Source organism: Arachis ipaensis, chromosome B6 (assembly GCF_059453495.1).
Source record: "Arachis ipaensis isolate K30076 ecotype BB chromosome B6, ASM5945349v1, whole genome shotgun sequence".
In the NCBI taxonomy this organism is placed as follows: domain Eukaryota; kingdom Viridiplantae; phylum Streptophyta; class Magnoliopsida; order Fabales; family Fabaceae; genus Arachis; species Arachis ipaensis.
In genome coordinates, this window is record NC_142441.1 from 56,878,914 (window position 1) to 56,891,120 (window position 12,207).

The following is a 12,207-nucleotide window of genomic DNA, read 5'->3' on the forward strand; positions in this document are numbered from 1 at the left end:
ATGCATGAATTTTTCTAAAAATGCAAGATGAAGATGCAATTGACACCAAACTTTCAACTTGACTCAAGACTCAAACAAGAAACATGAAATATTTTTTATTTTTATGATTTTTTTATTTTTTTTGGATTTTTCGAAAATTAATGTGAAAAAGAAAAATAAGGATTCCAAAATTTTTAATATGAATTCCAGGAATCTTGTACTCCTATTCTAGAACTCCAATCTGAGGGTTAGACATGGCTGAATAGCCAGTCAAGCTTTAGAAGTTATTGATATTTTCCATGTATAGAGCAACTAAGTGTGTGAGAATCAACAAGCTCTTGTGATGATAAGTTGAAATCCCAATTCAAGAGATTAGACATGGCTTACAGCCAGCCAGGATTCAACAAATCATCATGAAACACTAGAATTCATTCTTAAATATTCTGAAGAAAAATATATTTTTGAAAACATTTATTTTAGAATTTTTTTTTTCGAAAACAGATGAGAAATTTTTGAAAGGTTTTTGAAAAATTTTTGAAAATAAAACAAAAAGAAAATTACCTAATCTAAGCAACAAGATGAACCGTCAGTTGTTCAAACTCGAACAATCCCCGGCAACGGCGCCAAAAACTTGGTGCACGAAATTGTGATCTCATGCAACGGCGTCAGAAACTCTGTACGCACGTCTTAATAAATCGTTTTTCATTCACAACTTCGATACAACTAACCAGCAAGTGCACTGGGTCGTCCAAGTAATAAACCTTACGTGAGTAAGGTCGATCCCACGGAGATTGTTGGTATGAAGCAAGTTATGGTCACCTTGTAAATCTCAGTCAAGCGGATATAAAATAGTTATGGAGTTTTCGAACATAAATAATAAATAGATAGAAAATAAGGATAGAAACACTTATGTATATCATTGGTGAGAATTTCAGATAAGTGTATAGAGATGCTTTCGTTCCTCTGAACCTCTGCTTTCCTGCTATCTTCATCCATTCAGTCTTACTCCTTTCCATTGCTGGCTTTATGTAAGAACATCACCGTTGTCAATGGCTACTTTTAATCCTCTCTGGAAAATGGTCCGATGCGCTGTCACTGCATGGCTAATCGTCTGGAGGCATCACCCTTGCCAATGGCTGCATCCTATCCTCTTGTGAAAATGGTCCAAATGCTCTGTCACAGCACGGCTAATCATCTGAGGTTCTCGATCATACTGGAATAGGATTCACCCTCCTTTTGCGTCTGTCACTACGCCCAGCACTCGCGAGTTTGAAGTTCATCACAGTTATTCAATCCCAGAGTCCTACTCGGAATACCACAGACAAGGTTTAGACTTTTCGGACTCTCATGAATTCCGCCATCAATCTAGCTTATACCACAAAGATTCTGATTAAGAGATCCAAGAGATACTCATTCAATCTAAGATAGAACGGAAGTGGTTGTCAGGCACGCGTTCATAGGGAATGATGATGATTGTCACGTTCATCACATTCATGTTGAAGTGCGAATGAATATCTTAGAAGCGGAATAAGTTGAATTGAATAGAGAAACAGTAGTACTTTGCATTAATCTTTGAGGAATAGCAGAGCTCCACACCATAATCTATGGAGTGCAGAAACTCTACCGTATGAAAATACATAAGTGATAATGGTTCAGGCATGACCGAATGGCCAGCCCCCATGAAAGTCTAAGATAGCATAAAACTGATCAAAGATGTCTAATACAATAGTAAAAAGTCCAATTTATACTAAACAAGTTACTAGGGTTTACAGAAGTAAGTAATTGATGCATAAATCCACTTCCGGGGCCCACTTGGTGTGTGCTTGGGCTGAGCTTGAATGTTACACGTGTAGAGATCAATCTTGGAGTTGAACGCCAGTTTGTAACGTATTTCTGGCGTTCAACTCTGGCTTGTGACGTGTTTCTGGCGTTTAACTCCAGACAGCAGCATAGAACTGGCGTTCAACGCCCTTTTACGTCGTCTAAACTCGGCCAAAGTATGGACTATTATATATTTCTGGAAAGTCCTGGATGTCTACGTTCCAACGCAATTAGAAGCACGCCATTTTGAGTTCTGTAGCTCCATAAAATCCACTTTGAGTGCAGGGAGGTCAGAATCCAACAGCATCAGCAGTCCTTCTTCAACCTCTGAATCTGATTTTTGCTCAAGTCCCTCAATTTCAGCCAGAAAATACCTGAAATCACAGAAAAACACACAAACTCATAGTAAAGTCCAGAAATATGAATTTAACATAAAAACTAATGAAAACATCCCTAAAAGTAACTAGATTCTACTAAAAACATACTAAAAATAATGCCAAAAAGCGTATAAATTTTCCGGTCATCAATAACCGTCAAGAAAACAATAATATGCGTGTCCTGCGAGTCTTTCCAACATCTGATCCATGAATGGAAGGGGAAATGATCTTTTCTTATAGCTTCATTCAGTTTTCTGTAGTCTATGCACATCCGCCATCCTGTGACGGTCCTGGTGGGGATTAGTTCGTTCTTTTCATTGGGGACTACAGTGATTCCTCCCTTTTTTGAGACGACATGCACGGGGCTGACCCAGGGGCTGTCTGAGATCGGGTCGATTACCCCTCCCTGCCATAACTTCATAACTTCTTTCTGTACTACTTTCTTCATGATTGGGTTCAGCCTCCTTTGGGATTGGATGGATGGTTTGGCATCATCTTCCAACAGTATTTTATGCATTCATATGGCCGAACTGATTCCTTTCAGGTCAGCGAAGGTCCATCCAATGGCATCCTTATGCTTTCGCAACACTTGGAGTAGTTCATCCTCTTGATCTTGGCTGAGGGATGAGTTTATGATCACTGGGTAGCTTTCATTCTCTCCTAAGTATGCATATTTGAGAGTGGGTGGCAGTGCTTTGAGTTCAAGTTTTGGTGCTTCTAAATTTTCATTCTCTTCCTTTGGTGCACCTTGTATATGAATTTCTGCTGTTGCGGCCTCTTCACTAGACGTCGATTCCTCTTCTGTCAACCCTTCAGGTTCTTCTTCTTCAATGCTCTCCTGCACTGTATCTTCCAGTGAGTCCAACCTCATACATTCTCCCAGTTGCTCTGATGGGTAACTCATGGCCTTGAACACATTGAATGTCATCTTTTCATTGTGTAATCTCAGGGTGAGGTCACCTTTTTGGACATCAATGACAGCTCCAGCAGTGGCCAAGAACGGCCTTCCCAGGATGATGAAGGCCTTGGCTTCCTTCTGCATGTCTAGCACTACAAAGTCTGCTAGGAAGATGAAATCACCCACCTTCACCAGCAAATGTTCTACTACACCATGAGGGAATTTGAACGATCGGTCTGCCAGTTGTAGGGCCATTTTTGTTGGCTTAGCCTCCTCGATCTTTATTTTTCTCATCATAGCTACTGACATCAGATTTATGCTGGCTCCTAAGTCACATAGAGCCTTCTCCACTGTGATCTCCCCTATAATACAAGGGATTTAAGAAGCTCCCAAGATCCTTCAATTTATGGGGAAGTTTATGCTGAATGATAGCACTACATTCTTCGGTTAATATCACAGTTTCGTTGCTCTTCCAGCTTCTCTTCTTAGTCATTAACTCCTTTAAAAACTTGGCGTAGAGCGGCATTTGCTCTATTGCTTCAGCAAAGGGTATGTTGATTTGTAGTTTCTTGAAGATTTCCAAAAATCTTAAGAACTGGTTGTCATCCCCCTTCTTCTTCAATTGCTGAGGATATAGGACTCTTGGGACGTCTGGCTTCAGCATTTCTTCTTTTTTTTTTTGCGAACTCAAAGTGGAAACTCGAGCTCCATCTTGCTCTTTTTCCTTTTCATTTGAGCCCTTTTCTTGTGGTTTCTGGGAGGCTTCTTTCAGTTCCTTTCCACTCCTGAGGGTGATAGCTTGACACTCCTCCCTTTGGTCTGAGTTAGTATCACTGCGAGGGTTGTGGCTGGGAATTTGCTTGAATAGGTAGCTAATTTGTGTCTCAAGTTTCTTGATGGTAGCACATTGATTCTGCATATTGGACCGCACTTCTTCTCAGAATGCCTTACTGTCTTGAATCTCTTTGCATATGCCTTCAAGCAGAGTCTCAATCCTTGAGAGTCTGTCATTAGATGATGGTGTGTTGGGATTAGATGGATAACAAGGGTTATTTTGGTTTTGGTATGGATGTGGAGAGGTGTTGTTAGGGTGGTATTGATATGATCTCTGTGTGGAATATTGGTGAGCTGCATGGTTGTTGGGGTTGTGACGTCTCTGATCTTGGCCTTGATCTAGTTGATTTCCCCACCCAAAGTTTGGGTGATTCCTCCAACCAGGGTTGTAGGTCTTGGAGTATGGATCATGGGTTTGCCTGGGTGAGTTTCCAATGTAGTTGGGTTATTCATGCTCACCTTCTGCCTCTGCATTCACCCCCTCTTAGGTTGTTGATGAGGTGGTGATTGCTGCTACTTGGTTCCTCTCCATCTTCTTGGTGAGGTCAGCCAGCTGCTTGGTAATAAGCTTATTTTGGGCCAGCAGTGCATCCACATTGTTTAGCTCCATCACTCCTCTAGTGTTGCCTCTTTCAGAAGCATAGAAGTAGTCATTCTCTGCTACAATCTCAATGACATCTATGGCCTCCTCAATGGTCTTCTTTTTGTTCAGAGATCCCCCGGATGAGTGATCTACTGCCTTCTTTGATTCATAGGAGAGGCCTTCATAGAAAATTTGCAGCTGCACCCATTCATTGAACATATCTGGTGGACACCTTCTTGTCAGGTCCTTAAACCTCTCTCATGCTTCGTAGAGAGTCTCACCATCTTGTTGCCTGAAAGTTTGAACCTCAGCTCTCAACCTGTTGATTCTTTGAGGAGGATAGAATCTTGCCAAGAATCTGTTTACCACATCTTCCCAGGTTGTTAAGCTCTCCTTCGGGAAGGACTCCAGCCATTTAGATGCCTTGTCCTTGAGTGAGAAGGGAAATAAGAGTAGTCTATAGGTGTCAGGATGAACACCGTTAGACTTCACAGTATCACATATCCTCAAGAAGGTGGTTAAATGTTGGTTGGGGTCTTCTTGGACACCTCCTCCGAACGAACAGTTGTTCTGAACAAGGGTGATGAGCTGTGGCTTTAGTTCAAAGTTGTTGGCATGTATGGTTGGCTTTTGAATGCTACTCCCGCAGTTTCCAGGGTTTGGGTTGATATAAGAGCCTAAAATTCTTCTCTCATGCCCAGCATGATTTGCTAGACCTTCTCTGCCATGGTTGTGAGCCTCTTCTTCATGATGGTTCTCCATATTTTCATCCATGTTTGGTTCAAAATATTCATCTTCTTCCTCCGCACCAACTACTCTCTTTCCTCTTGCTTCCCTCCTTAATCTAAGGAAGGTCCTCTCAAGTTCAGAATCAAAGGTAGTTGAAGCCACGCTTCTTCTCCCTGTCATACAACCAACAAGGCACAAGCAAGGAAATAGATGCAGAAAGTATTTCTATTAGAATTGCTGTTAGTGTGAGTGATGCAATATATCAAACAGTTAGTAGACTGAATTGTAAACAACTGAAAAAAAGTAGGGGAAAGGGGAGAAAATAACTAAACTGAAAGTAAATAGCTCAAACAGAATTTTAAATCAAACAAAAGAAAAATGCTCAATCTAGTTATCCTCCAATTTAATCATTGTTGATACAAAATCAATCCCCGGCAACGGCGCCAAAAACTTGAAGCACGGAAACTTGTCTCTCAATAATTTTCCTTCGGCAAGTATACCGAATTATCGTCAAGTAAAAACTCACAATAGAGTGAGGTCGAATCCCACAGGGATTGATTGGTCAAGCAACTTTAATTAGAGGAATGTTCTAGTGAAACTAAGTAGAATTGGATTTGAGATTTGTAGAAAATTAAATGGCGGGAAAGTAAATAGCAGAAATGTAAATGCTGGAAATAAAGAGCTGAATGTAAATAGTGGAAAGTAAATTGCAGAATCTTAAATGGGGAAGGGGAGTTTAGCATGAAAGTAAATAACAGAAAGTAAAGAGAGTGGGTAAGATCAGAAATGGGGAATTCATTGGGCTTAGGAGATGTTGCATTCTCCGGATCAAGTTCATTTTTATCTCTTCCTCAATCAATGCATTCATTGATCTCCTTGGCAATCTTAAGTGATCGAATTCTATTTTCTTGGTAATTCAATCTCTCAAATCTTGATCAATAGCCAATTCCTTGGTCAATTGCTCATAAGAATAGATGAAGTATGGTCACTGATTATACCACATGTATTTCCAAATCAAAGTGTTGGTAGGATTATATGTCACTATATCCATCCAAACCCCAATTTAGTCCAACATGAGAAAGCATTTCTAGCATGATCTCTTCATTCCTCTTCCAAAGTTCCGAAGAGATCCAAGTATGAATAGCTTCTTTTCCAAGATAACTACCCAATTGAATGAAGATTGAAAGCTTTCTAGTATAATCAAGAGAAAAGATAGAAGAAGAATAATGAAAACTAGTATTGATCCATCAAATTACAACCGAGCTCCCTAACCCAATGAAAGGGGTTTAGTTGTTCATAGCTCTGGGAATGAAAAGCATAGATGGAGAGTACATTCTGAGAATTAAACTAAAAGCTGCAAAGAAAGTAAAATACAGAGAGTAGTTCTCAAATTTCCAACCCCCTTTCTAATTCAAAACTACCCCTATATATACTACTTTTCTGATCTTCTAGTTGGTTCTTCAAATCTTGGATATGGGCCTTTGGATCTTGAGTTTGAAGCAGTTATCTTCTTCAATGGGCTTAGCTTAACTTGCAGAGAGAAAGTATGAAGTGGGCATAGCTTAGGACGTTAGTGGCGTTAACGTTAAGTGAAAGTGTGGGTTCGAGAACGTTAGTGGCAGTCACCTTTTTCACTAATGTTCCTAACCAAAGGATAATTCACGTTAACTTCAACGTTAGTAGCACCAACATGACCACTAACGTTGCCTCTTGGTCCTTCGCACACGTTATTGGGACTTTGATGCCAGGGCATTTTGGCCAGTTTCACTGACCTTTTCTTTACTGTTTTTAAGGTAGTTTCATGCATATTCTTAGAAAATAAGCTAGTTTTGGGTAGATATTCACTTACATCTTGATTCAAGCATACATTGTGTACTTTACATGATTTGATGAGAATTTTGCATGAATTATATGACAAATTGGATGATGCATGACTCATGACTTGGACTAGGACTTTGATGCACTTTGTTGCTTGATTTCAGGACAAAGGAAGCAAAGAAGAACCACGTTAGCAGTCACGTTAGTCCCACTAACGTGACCTCTAACCTGGAATGGGTGCTAACTTGCAAAGTTAATGAGAAAAGTAATCGCCAATAACCCCCTCGAAGCCATCATAAGCCCACATTAAGAGTCACGTTAACTAAGTTAACGTGAACTCTAACGTGGAAGAAGACAACAAGGCCAACGTTAGTGACACTCTCCTTTGTCACTAACGTTGGACCAAGCTCATAATTTGCCACGTTAGTTGCCACGTTAACTTAGTTAACGTGGACTCTAACGTTAAGAAGCAAAAGAGAAGCCAACGTTAGTGACATTCACCTTTGTCACTAATGTTGTCCAAGCCTCCATAAGCAACGTTAACTCCCACGTTAACTTAGTTAACGTGGAAGCTAACGTGGAGAGAGCAATTGATAGCCAACGTTAGTGACACTTACCTTTGTCACTAGCGTTGGGGTGCACCACCAAGAGCCACCATGAGCAACGTTAACTCCCACATTAATTGATGAGCGGATAATTTATACGCTTTTTGGCATTATTTTTAGTATGTTTTTAGTAGAATCTAGTTACTTTTAGGGATATTTTCATTAGTTTTTATGTTAAATTCACATTTCTGGACTTTACTATGAGTTTGTGTATTTTTCTGTGATTTCAGGTATTTTCTGGCTGAAATTGAGGGACTTGAGCAAAAATCAGATTCAGAGGTTGAAGAAGGACTGCTGATGCTGTTGGATCCTGACCTCCCTACACTCAAAGTGGATTTTCTGGAGCTAAAGAACTCAAAATGGCGCACTTCCGATTGCGTTGGAAAGTAGACATCCAGGGCTTTCCCGCAATGTATAATAGTTCATACTTTGAACGAGTTTAGATGACGTAAAAGGGCGTTGAACGCCAGTTCTACGCTGCTGTCTGGAGTTAGACGCCAGAAACACGTCACAAACCAGAGTTGAATGCCAGAAATACGTTACAACCTGGCGTTCAACTCCAGAAAGAACCTCTGCACGTGTAACATTTAAGCTCAGCCCAAGCACACACCAAGTGGGCCCCGGAAGTGGATTTATGCATCAATTACTTACTTCTGTAAACCCTAGTAGCTAGTTTATTATAAATAGGACTTTTTACTATTGTATTAGACATCTTTGGATGCCTGGTTCTTAGATCATGGGGGCTGGCCATTCGGCCATGCCTGGACCTTTCACTTATGTATTTTTAACGGTAGAGTTTCTACACTCCATATATTAAGGTGTGGAGCTCTGCTGTTCCTCAAAGATTAATGCAAAGTGCTACTGTTTTCTATTCAATTCAACTTATTCCGCTTCTAAAATATTCATTCACACTTCAACCTGAATGTGATGAACGTGACAATCATCATCATTCCCCATGAACGCGTGCCTGACAACGACTTCCGTTCTACCTTCGATTGAATGATTATCTCTTAGATCTCTTAATCAGAATCTTCGTGGTGTAAGCTAGATTGATGGCGGCATTCATGAGAATCCGGAAGGTCTAAACCTTGTCTGTGGTATTCTAAGTAGGATTCTGGGATTGAATGACTATGACGAGCTTCAAACTCGCGATTGCTGGGCGTAGTGACAGAAGCAAAAGGAGGGTGAATCCTATTCCAGCATGATCGGGAACCTCAGATGATTAGCCGTGCTGTGACAGAGCATTTGGACCATTTTCACAAGAGGAGGGGATGTAACCATTGACAACGGTGATGCCCTTGCATAAAGCCAGCCATGGAAAGGAGTAAGACTGATTGGATGAAGACAGCGGGAAAGCAGAGATTCAGAGGAACGAAAGCATCTCTACACGCTTATCTGAAATTCTCACCAATGAATTACATAAGTGTTTCTATCCCTATTTTCTGTTTAATTAGTATAATTTTCGAAAACTCCATAATCAATTATTATCCGTCTGACTGAGATTTACAAGGTGACCATAGCTTGCTTCATACCAACAATCTCTGTGGGATCGACCCTTACTCACGTAAGGTTTATTACTTGGACGACCCAGTGCACTTGCTGGTTAGTTGTATCGAAGTTGTGACAAATTATGAATTGAGATTAGAGCACCAAGTTTTTGGAGCCATTACCAGAGATCACAATTTCGTGCACCAAGTTTTTGGCACCGTTGTCGGGGATTGTTCGAGTTTGGACAACTGATGGTTCATCTTGTTGCTCAGATTAGGTAATTTTCTTTTTGTTTTATTTTCAAAAAATTTTCAAAAATCTTTCAAAAATTTCTCATCTATTTTTGAAAAAAAAAATATAATAAAAATGTTTTCAAAAATATATTTTTCTTCAGAATTTTTAAGAATGAATTCTAGTGCTTCATGAAGCATGTTGAAGCCTGGCTGGCTGTAAAGCCATGTCTAATTCTTTTGAATAGGGAATGTTAGGCGTGTCATGTCTGAGTTACATACTAAAGCTTGGCTAGCTATTAAGCCATGCCTGACCCTTTGATTGGAGCTTTAGACTAAAGAGCATAAGATTCCTGGAATTCATATTAAAAATTTTGGAATCCTTATTTTTCTTTTTTTCAAAATGATTTTCAAAAAAATTAAAAGAAAATACAAAAAAATCATAAAATCATAAAAATAAAAAAATATTTCATGTTTCTTGTTTGAGTCATGTGTCAATTGCATATTCATTTTGCATTTTTCGAAAATTCATGCATTCATAGTGTTCTTCATGATCTTCAAGTTGTTCTTGGTAAGTCTTCTTGTTTGATCTTGATGATTTCTTGTTTTGTGTCTTTTCTTGTTTTACATGTGCATTTTAGCATCCATAGAGTCTAAACATGAAAGATTTCTAAGTTTGGTGTCTTGCATGTTTTCTTTGCATATAAAAATTTTTCAAAAATAAGTTCTTGATGTTCATCTTGACATTCAAAGTGTTCTTGGTGTTCATCTTGACATTCATAGCATTCTTGCATGCATTCACGGTTTTGATCCATAAATTTCATTTTTCTTAGTTATTTTCGAAAATTATAAAAATATTTTTCAAAAATCTTTTTCTTAATTTTATATCATAATTTTCGAAAATAACATCATCAATTAATGTTTTGATTCAAAAATTTCAAGTTTGTTACTTGCTTGTTAAGAAAGATTCAAACTTTGAGTTCTAGAATCATATCTTATGATTTCTTGTGAATCAAGTCATTAATTGTGATTTTTAAAATCAAATCTTTTTCAAAATTAATTTCAATCATATCTTTTCAAAAATATATTCTTATCTTATCTTTTTCAAAAAATTTTATTTCAAAATATCTTTTCTAACTTCCTAACTTCTTATCTTTTCAAAATTTGTTTCAACTAACTAACTAACTTTTTGTTTGTTTCTTATCTTTTTCAAAACTACCTAACTAACTCTCCCTAATTTTCGAAAATATCTCTCCTCTTTTTCAAAATTTCTTTTTAAATTAACTAATTATTTTAACTTTTGATTTTAAAATTTCGAAAATTACTAACCTTTTTCAAAAACTATTTTCAAAAATCACTAACCCTTTTTCAAAAATAATTTTCGAAAATCCTTCTCCCTCATCTCCTTCTAATTATTTATTCATCTACTAACACTTCTCTTCATCTCACATCTCTGCTCTCCTCACCCTTGTGTTTCTTTCCTTACATTACATTCTTTGTCCCCTTCCTTTCTTCCACTCACACAGGGACTTCTATACTGTGGTATAAAGGATCCCTATTATTACTATTATTATTTTTTCTGTGCCCTCTTTTTTGTCATATGAGCAGGAGCAAGGACAAGAATATTCTTGTTGAAGCAGATCCAGAACCTGAAAGGACTCCGAAGAGGAAACTAAGAGAAGCTAAATTACAACAATCTAGAGAGAACCTTTCAGAAATTTTTGAACAGGAAGAGGAGATGGCAGCCGAAAATAATAATAATGCAAGGAGAATGCTTGGTGACTTTACTACACCTAATTCCAATTTACATGGAAGAAGCATCTCCATTCCTGCCATTGGAGTAAACAACTTTGAGCTGAAACCTCAGCTAGTTTCTCTGATGCAGCAGAACTGCAAGTTTCATGGACTTCCATCTGAAGATCCTTTTCAGTTCTTAACTGAATTCTTGCAGATATGTGATACTGTTAAGACTAATGGAGTAGATCCTGAAGTCTACAGGCTCATGCTTTTCCCTTTTGTTGTAAGAGACAGAGCTAGAGTATGGTTAGACTCTCAACCTAAGGATAGCCTGAACTATTGGGATAAGCTGGTCAAGGCTTTCTTAGCCAAGTTCTTTCCTCCTCAAAAGCTGAGTAAGCTTAGAGTGGATGTTCAGACCTTCAGACAGAAAGAAGGCGAATCCCTCTATGAAGCTTGGGAGAGATACAAAGGACTGACAAAAAAGTGTCCTTCTGACATGCTTTCAGAATGGACCATCCTGGATATATTCTATGATGGTCTATCTGAATTAGCTAAAATGTCAATGGACACCTCTGCAGGTGGATCCATTCACCTAAAGAAAACGCCTGCAGAAGCTCAAAAACTTGTTGACATGGTTGCTAATAACCAGTTTATGTACACTTCTGAGAGGAATCCTGTGAATAATGGGACGCCTATGAAGAAGGGAGTTCTTGAAATTGATACTCTGAATGCCATACTGGCTCAGAATAAAATATTCACTCAGCAAGTCAATATGATTTCTCAGAATCTGAATGGAATGCAAGCTGCATCCAACAGTACTCAAGAGGCATCTTCTGGAGAAGAAGCTTATGATCCTGAAAACCCTGCAATAGCAGAGGTGAATTACATGGGTGAACCATATGGAAACACCTATAATCTCTCATGGAGAAATCACCCAAATCTCTCATGGAAGGATCAATAAAAGCCTCAACAAGGCTTTAATAATGGTGGAAGAAACAGGTTTAGCAATAGCAAGCCTTTTCCATCATCCACTCAGCAACAGACAAAGAACTCTGAACAAAATACCTCTAATTTAGCAAACTTAGTCTCTGATCTATCTAAGGCC

At 38.7% G+C, this 12,207-nt stretch overlaps 1 non-coding gene across 1 annotated transcript; it reads right to left on the reverse strand.

Moving 5' to 3' along the window:
• Positions 1-11,496: 11,496 nt before the first annotated feature.
• On the reverse strand, positions 11,497-11,604 carry LOC148555691 (small nucleolar RNA R71). The gene has a single exon (XR_015887188.1). It is a non-coding gene; the product is annotated as a small nucleolar RNA R71 (small nucleolar RNA).
• Between the last annotated feature and the right edge of the window lie 603 nt (positions 11,605-12,207).